Here is an 8373-nt window from a genome sequence, read left to right on the forward strand (position 1 = left end):
TTTGAATCTGCAAAAAAGGTATCAAAAATATTCAAAATGTGCTCACCTTTTGATTTTTCGCCGAAGATGGCTGGCTAACGAACTTGACCTTCATTTTAAGATACTAAAAGAGTTTGCCAAAGTAAAATCAAATCTGTCAATTCTTTCGAAAGTTATCGTGCTAACACAAAAGCATTTACGAACGAACAAACAGACCGACAGACAAACACATTCATAAAACCTGTTTTTCGGATTCATGTGTCTCACAACGTGGACATTTCACAAAAAAGGGGCTTAAAATTTTACACAAATCTGATACCTTCTCTGATGAGAATTTAACGAGAATACATGTAACATTTAAATCGATGTTCCTATTGAATTTCTAAGCGATTTCATCACTCAATATCTCTTATAAGCACTTCTATTGTCACGAGGCTTATTGAAATACATTTTGTTTTTTAGCTTTTTCCTATTTGTAAACAAAATACCCAGATAACAATGAGCGCGCACAATGATGGCGTGATGACTCGCACGCGTGCGGATTGTCCCGCACGTCGCACCATCACCCGAGCAGACAGATGCGTCCTCAATCGCGACGCATATCGCTCTCACGCGTGAATGTCGCACGCATGACGGTGATATGCGAGCTTCAAAAAATAATGAAGGATTCAAAAGTATATTATTCCATATATTATTTTTAAATTACAACAGGAATAATTGCACATTAAATATATATATATATATATATATGTATATAACTCATATATTGATTTTTATACACGCCTTTATATCTTTAATTATAGATTCAACAAAAAATACAAAGTTTTAACTTTTATATTTAAATATACCTGCTTCCGTAGATTATTATCAAAAATGATACAAAAATAGAATAAAATATTTTAAATAGACCTAATTTGTTCAAATTGATTAAAGTATCAATTTAAATAGAAATATCGAATGAATAATAGGCTCGGTATTTCAATCAAATTAAGCGAATGTGGTCGATTTAAATTTATGCATTCTATTTGTTAATAGAAGACCTAACTTTACTTACAACATTTTTTGTTGCTAATCCGAAAAATACGTATCGCCTGATTTTCTCTCGAAAACAACATATCTCGTCCCCGAGAGATTCCGCGATTTCAAGTGTTGGGCTGTGTCTGATATTGAAACGATTCTAATGGCTCGCTATATAATAAAAAAATCTACCCGCTACGCGGGCACATTCTCATCGCGCGCTATACGCGCGGCTCGCTTCGTTCACAAGTTTGAGAGCACCTAGGGCGCGGGGCTGATGGTTCTCGCGCTCGATGTTGTATTTATCTCGCGCTTCGCGCTCGATTGTATCTTTGTCTCGCGCTTCGCTCTCGATTATATAGTTAACTCGCGCTATGCGCTCGTTCGCGACTGAGGGCAATCGCATTCCGCGTTTAGTCTTTGCATTTCTTCTACATTCGGGCACAGACCTTTTAAAATCATAGGTGAACGGACCGACAACTGTATTTTGTGATTTTGAACTCTCTTTTGTTAAAGCTCTTTTGGCTTTAACGAACACATTCTCATCACGTAGCTCGTGCTTCACACTCGATTTTGTCCAACCAGTCAACTTTTCTACATTATACGCAACACAAATCTAATACCTTCTCTGATGAGAATGTAAAACTAGGGTTATGTTTGGACACCTAGTTCCGCTGCAATTTATGTTAACGCTCCTTTTAAAACTAATAGAAATGAATATCCAACTGTTCCGTTTACATCTAAAAACACTTTACTCCTAAATCAATTAGGAAAACGAGGAAAACCGCGCGTAAAAACTAAAACCCACTCAAACCAAAAGTAATCGCGTGCTGATGGCGGGACCCTGCTTAATGCTGCCGCAAAACATAGCGTGGCATGATCTTAGATCAGGCCTATCCAGAGAGAGGAGTTCGACTCAAACACCACATGTCTGAGCCTTGCGAATAGTCATAACTGCATGAAAAGCAATTTGATACTTTAACCCCACCACCAACCTCTACTCGCTGCCGGAAAGGCTTTCGTGGTTGTTCGTGGCCCGTGCCACGGGACGTACATAGGCGAATTCAGTACCGCAGATGAGTTTTGGAGTAGGTGCTTTAAGGCGACTGCTTTAAAATGCAATATTTTTATGTTTATTCTGTAAAATGCGACTCGAACGAAAGAGAAATGTTTACTGATATCCTGAGCTTGAAAATTTATACTTTTTACGACAGGAATATGATTTTATAAATATTATATGAAATTTCACTCGTTCACTCAAGTAATAATTGATTCATTTGGAGGATACAAGTGAACCTACGAGTAGTGCCACTTCTCCTAAGTCTTACAAACAATGAATTTCTATCAAAAATTGGATGACACTTTTTTGAAATTCGAACTATCACAATATTGATGTTCCATAGAGGAACCCGCTAGAGGCCTAGGTGGATTGCCTTCACGGATCAACGATTAAAATGCCTTAGTCGGAAGGCTGAATAGTTTATATCCTAAAAAATGGACATAAAAACATATGTTTCAAAATATGGTTCATGCATTCTAAAATTTCAAAAAACTATTGATATTCGTGTTAACAGTTCGTGTATTTTACATTTACAAAACGTCGTATAATAATAAATAATTATAAAAAGAGAGCTTAATATTTGGTACTTTAACTTTTCTGAACTGTAGCTTATGAGGATGGCTTTTTCATCGAGTTTCAACTTTTCGGTTTAGCGTAGTGTTTATCACTCCCGACTGTTAAGTAGTAGATTTAGGGATAGATTATGTAGGTTCGATACCCCGTAGCGTTAGAAATTTTATTTGTAATATAATGTTTAAAAATGTAATATATGCATGCACTATAAACAGAACTATTAATATCCGCAGACAAAATACTCGCAATCATTTAATATTTATTTTTTGAATAACTTTCTTATCATATGGTTAGAGTATAGCAGTACGGTACTAGTTAGAACTGACGCAGTACTGCCGCCCATGGTAAATTTCCTATTGGAATAGTACTGTGCTAGTAGCGATATCCAGTGCTGCCCCAACACTGACAGCCCAGTACAAAATATTTTTATCATCCCAGAGATATGCCAGTACAGGTACCAGCAGTGGCAAAAAAACCAAAAGGGCTTTCATGGTGGAAATCATGAGGGATCTATGAGGGAAGCTCATGTTGGGCTCCTATGGATTAGCATATCGTTTCCATAAGGAACCACGTCTGGATTGCCCTCGTGGATTCCACAAGGCATGAGGGTAACCCATATGGATCCTGACGGGGCCCCCTTCATTTTTCCACACGGGAGTCTGTTACGTGTTTCTTTAGAATATGCCGCACGTTAGAAGCAAATAAACATTTGAGCCCGTTTAAAAAAAATTTTTGCTTACAAAGAAAAGTCTATTTTACCAAAAAAATACGCCTATTTAAATGAAAGTATTATATATTCCGTTAAAAACAACTTTTACTCAGTCTTAGTTATATTTATTTGTATATAATAATAATCTTCTAGAACTTACACCATACTTCTTTACATTATGAAACTCACCTATCATATCAAATAATTATTTATTACAGTCAATAAAAAAACTGTTTCTAAATATTGATATGCCTTAAGCATTGCGTTCCTCAGATCCAAGCACCAATACTACCGAAGAGTCCTCACAATTGAGTGTCCCCATGCAAGAACAAGACGTAGATTTTTCTAGCGCGGCGGAGTTGGCCCCTGACGACTGAAAATTCAAATTGGAAATTTTGAATTTTAAAACATATATTATCGTAGATAATTAAATTCTGCATCTTTTTTTTCCTTACAAAAAAATCGTATCTTTTTTCGTTTTTTAACAAATTGCAAAAAACGAGTTTTTTCAAAAGTCGATTTTCGATTAGATTGTTGTCTTCCACTCGTGCTCAAATCCACAGTTTTCGGAATTTCTTTATAAAATTCGGAGAAAATATTCTTTATAATATCTTTGTTATGACAATTAGCGATTAAACTTTTTAACTTTATTTATAACAATATAAAAAATTATTTTCAGAGCTATTGCATATTTCGTTTCACAAAACGTTTGAGTGTTTCGTTCATGGAGGAAAGTTTGAGCAAACAAAAACTTACTGCGGAAAAGTTGTTCAGAAAGGTACATATAAGTTTTCTGCAAAGGCTTTTTTCAAATAAATTAATAGGTAAAAAACTGTGAACGCTAAACTTTGAGCGAGCCACTGATCTTCATGCGTGTATTATGCCGAGTCGGGGTGACTTTCCCTATACGGCGGTACAATGAACTCAAAGGTGGATTACTCAAACATTAGATGACCGTCAAACGTCCTTCAGCCTTCTTGATCCCAAAAGAAGCCAAAACATTGCAGTTTTCTACAAAAACTAGAGCAAATTGAAAAAGCGGCAAAGTACATTGAACTGATCAGAGATTCTCGCGATCCTCCGTTTATTATGGTTGAATCAGCAAACAATATTTTGCACGATTTTGAAAAATCTTTTAAAGAAAACGTACAAATTCCGAAAGCTATTCAGCCAAGTATTAAACTCAGAGACTTGGAAAAGATTGCCCCTCCAAAAGTCGGTCTCACAAAAGCTAAAATGAATGACGTTAAAAGCTTGCTTAAATATCTCTCTTCTAAAAGTCAAAAATTTTTCACGGTTTACTTTGCGCCGATAACAAAAATTGAAGAAGTCGATGATTCTATGTTATCTGAAGAGGAATAATATGAACTTTACATTAATAAAATTGTATTATAATATAATTTAAAGTAAATATGGAGTAAGTCCTGTTAGAACATTTTATAATTAGCACTGTAATATAAGCCTGTGATCACAATGATCTCGTTAACTATTTATATAAATGATTATAAACATAAGTATTCGCTAAACAAATAAAAATTTGATATATTTTAAGTCAATTGAAGTGTTATTATTTATTTTTAAATCTGACCCCCTTATTACCCGCCTAAACTGCAAGACATCTCGACTCGGCGCAATAGACGCATAGCAGAAAACTTCTTCGTACCTTTCTGAATAACTTCTTCGCAATAAGTTTTTGTTTGCTCAGACTTTCCTCGATAAACGAAACACTCAAACGTTTTGTGGAACGAAATATGCAATACCTCTGAAAATAATTTTTTATATTGTTATAAATAAAGTTGAAACGTTTTATCGCTAATTGTCATAATAAGGATATTATAAGGAATATTTCCTCTGAATTTTATAAAGAAATTCCATAAACTGTGGATTTTAGCACGAGTCAAAGACAAAAATCGAATTAAAAATCGACTTTTGAATAAACTCGTTTTTTGCAATTTGTTAGAAACTAAACAAGATACGATTTTCTTGTAAGGAAAGAAAAGATTCAGAATGTAATTATCTATGATAATATATGTTTTAAAATTCAAAGTTTCTAATTTGAATTTTCAGTCGTCAGAGGCCAATTCCGCCGCGATAGAAAAATCTACGCCTTGTTCTTGCATGGGGACACTCAATTGTACCAGTATTGGCGCCGCAGCTATACTGGTATTCCTAATCGTCATATTGATCCACGAATATTGCTCGCACGGGTATGCGAAGCAGTGTATTGGTCTCGCCACAAATCAGTATAGTTGCCTTTTTGATGCCACATCGTTCGAGACACTATACACCCGTGGTACGCTGAACTAAAATCCTGTGTAGTTCGAACGGTAATACTGTTTTCCCGTGTTTAATCTGAAGAAGTATTTCTATAGCCACATTATACGCTACCGTTTCGTCGAATCAAAGAAATTTCCTTTGATTCAAATAATTAATCTTTCAGTGTAGATTTTCATATCTTTCAATTAGCTACATAACTTCGTGAGGTTCAAATGTCACTAAGAATTCAAACGTCACGTAGAATTATTAGTTAGTAAGAAAAATGGAGAAATTTTACTATTTGGCATTCAAGTTTTGTAAACGTATACAGATTTCAAAACTATACTGAGAGACTTTTTGTTAGAATGAATGATAAAAATGATTGAGAATTTAGTATAATATTGTTTTAAAATATGGAAAACAGGGTTTACGTATCAAAAATTAATAATGCGGTTTTCAGCCGTCAAAACTAACATTTTTGTTCCAACAAATATCAAGGATGTTGTATTAATTCTTATAAAACTTGCGAGAATTTGAAATTCACTATATAAAAGTTGACAAGCGAAGTTAATCCTTTCCGGCATACATTTTTCAGGGAAACGAGTTTTCATAAAAATTGGTACATAGAGCCGCTGATAGCGAATCTGAACTCAGATTTTATAAATTCAAAATGGCGGATCCAATATGGCGGATAACATTTGGCATATTTTTTTATTTTTTCTGAAAATTAGTATACGGGGGTTTTTGGGATCACTGATCACGGATCTGAACTCAGATTTAGAAAGTTCAAAATCGTAGATCCAATATGGCGACCTAAATTTGGAATATTTTTGGATTTTTTTTTAGAATTGGTATACAGGGGTTTTTTTGGGGTCGCTAATCATGAATCCTAACACAGATTTTGAACATTCAAAATGGCGGATCCAATATGGCGGCCAGAATTTGGAATTATTTTTTGAAAATTGGTGTACTGGGGATTTTGGTATCTGATCACGAATCTGAACTCAGATTTTGAACATTCAAAATGATGGGCCAAAATTGAAAATATTTCTGCATTGTTTTTTGAAAGTTGGCATAGGCAGGGGGTCGCTGATCTTGAATCTGTATTGAAAATGACAAATATTTAGAATATTGAGGTTTGCAAAAATATACAGCTATTCACCTAAAACATGGACTAAATAGTCTAGAAATTTTTTACAAAAATTTTCTCATTGCGTGGAAAAATCAGAAGCTACTTGTTCTGAAAAGTCCGATTATCTTTTCCATTAGGTCTGGAAGACACCGTTCAATAAATCTTTCAGTCTTTATTTTTTGTAGAATACAGCTGCATGTATTCTTCTTCAAATTCGAGGTTATTTTACATTGGTACACTACACTCGTTCCAGATGAATGACTGCTTTTGAAAAATACATGTGACGTGCTTCGAAGAAAGGGGGCTTACTCTAAAAAAATCGAAATCAAGGTTTTTACGTATTTCGTTAGTTTTTGAGCTTCAATTTTTAATGAAACCATCGCGAAAAAAATCCGAGCGTTATTATTGCTAATAATTGAGTTTTTTAGGTATTCTAGAAATCGGGATATGACTCGAGAGCTCGAGATTTCGTGAAACACCTCCCACCACTCACCACCCTATCTGTGCGACTCATCTCTACCCCGTCTGTGAGCCGCGTCTACGACCTATCTCTTTCCATGAGAATGTAGTGGTAAGTGGAGAGGGAAGATTTCGTGAGTCTTCCCTCTCTCCTAAAAGTTCGGTCTATCTGGTTGACTTCAACCGCACGTCCTGAAAAATCTCACTTTTCAGAGTAAGCCCTCTTTCTTCGGCGCATGTCACATATGCATTTCAGTATTAGTAAGAACATATTAAGTAGTATAAAACTTTCTCGGTTCTATGACACATGAAGCTTTTTGAATTTACCACGTATTCGAAACGGATGAAATGCAGCGTATAAGCCACAAAAGAAAGTTCTATAAATCATTGTAACGATACGTTAAAATATCTTGTAATAGAATTTAGTAAGAAATGTTTATATCGATCCTTTAGTACATATAACTTTGCATATCATCTAGCAGAATTTTTTTCTCGATATTTTCAAATTATCAGAACCTGTTTTACACAAAATGAATATGGCTGAGATTCCTAGTGATACAAAGTCTATATATGGTCTCGTTGATTCAGATCTAGACGAGAATGAGTTGAATGCCGCAAAAAATAGTGTCAAGAGAATGAAAGTGATAATGATTCAGATGAAGATGAAGGAGAACGTTTTGGTGATCAAGTATGGAGGAAAAAAGGAAAACCTAGAAATGATAATCCATTAACTGCTGATTTTGGGCCAAATATCCCCGATAACGTAAAATCTGCCTTAGATATTTTTTTGTATCTTTTTCCTGAAGATATGCTGAGTTTTCTGGTACAGCAAACTAATAAGTATATACAGAAGAATACCCAGGAAAATCAGTTAGTGAAAAAAGAAGAACTACTGATCTTTTTAGGAATTAATATTCTGATGGGAATAAAGAAATTACCTTCATACCGTGATTATTGGTCGAGTGACTCAAAATTTAATTATCCTTGCATAAGGTCGTTGATGCCCATTATTCGCTTTGGATTCATATTCGTTAATTTACATATCTCCGATAGCAGTACAGAACCTAAAAAAGGTGAGCCGAATTATGATAAATTATATAAGTTGAGACCATTACTGGATAGACTTCAAGAAACTTTCAAAACCTATTGGAAACCAACTAAATAGCAGTCTATAAATGAATCTATGAT

Source organism: Belonocnema kinseyi, chromosome 10 (assembly GCF_010883055.1).
Source record: "Belonocnema kinseyi isolate 2016_QV_RU_SX_M_011 chromosome 10, B_treatae_v1, whole genome shotgun sequence".
NCBI lineage: Eukaryota > Metazoa > Arthropoda > Insecta > Hymenoptera > Cynipidae > Belonocnema > Belonocnema kinseyi.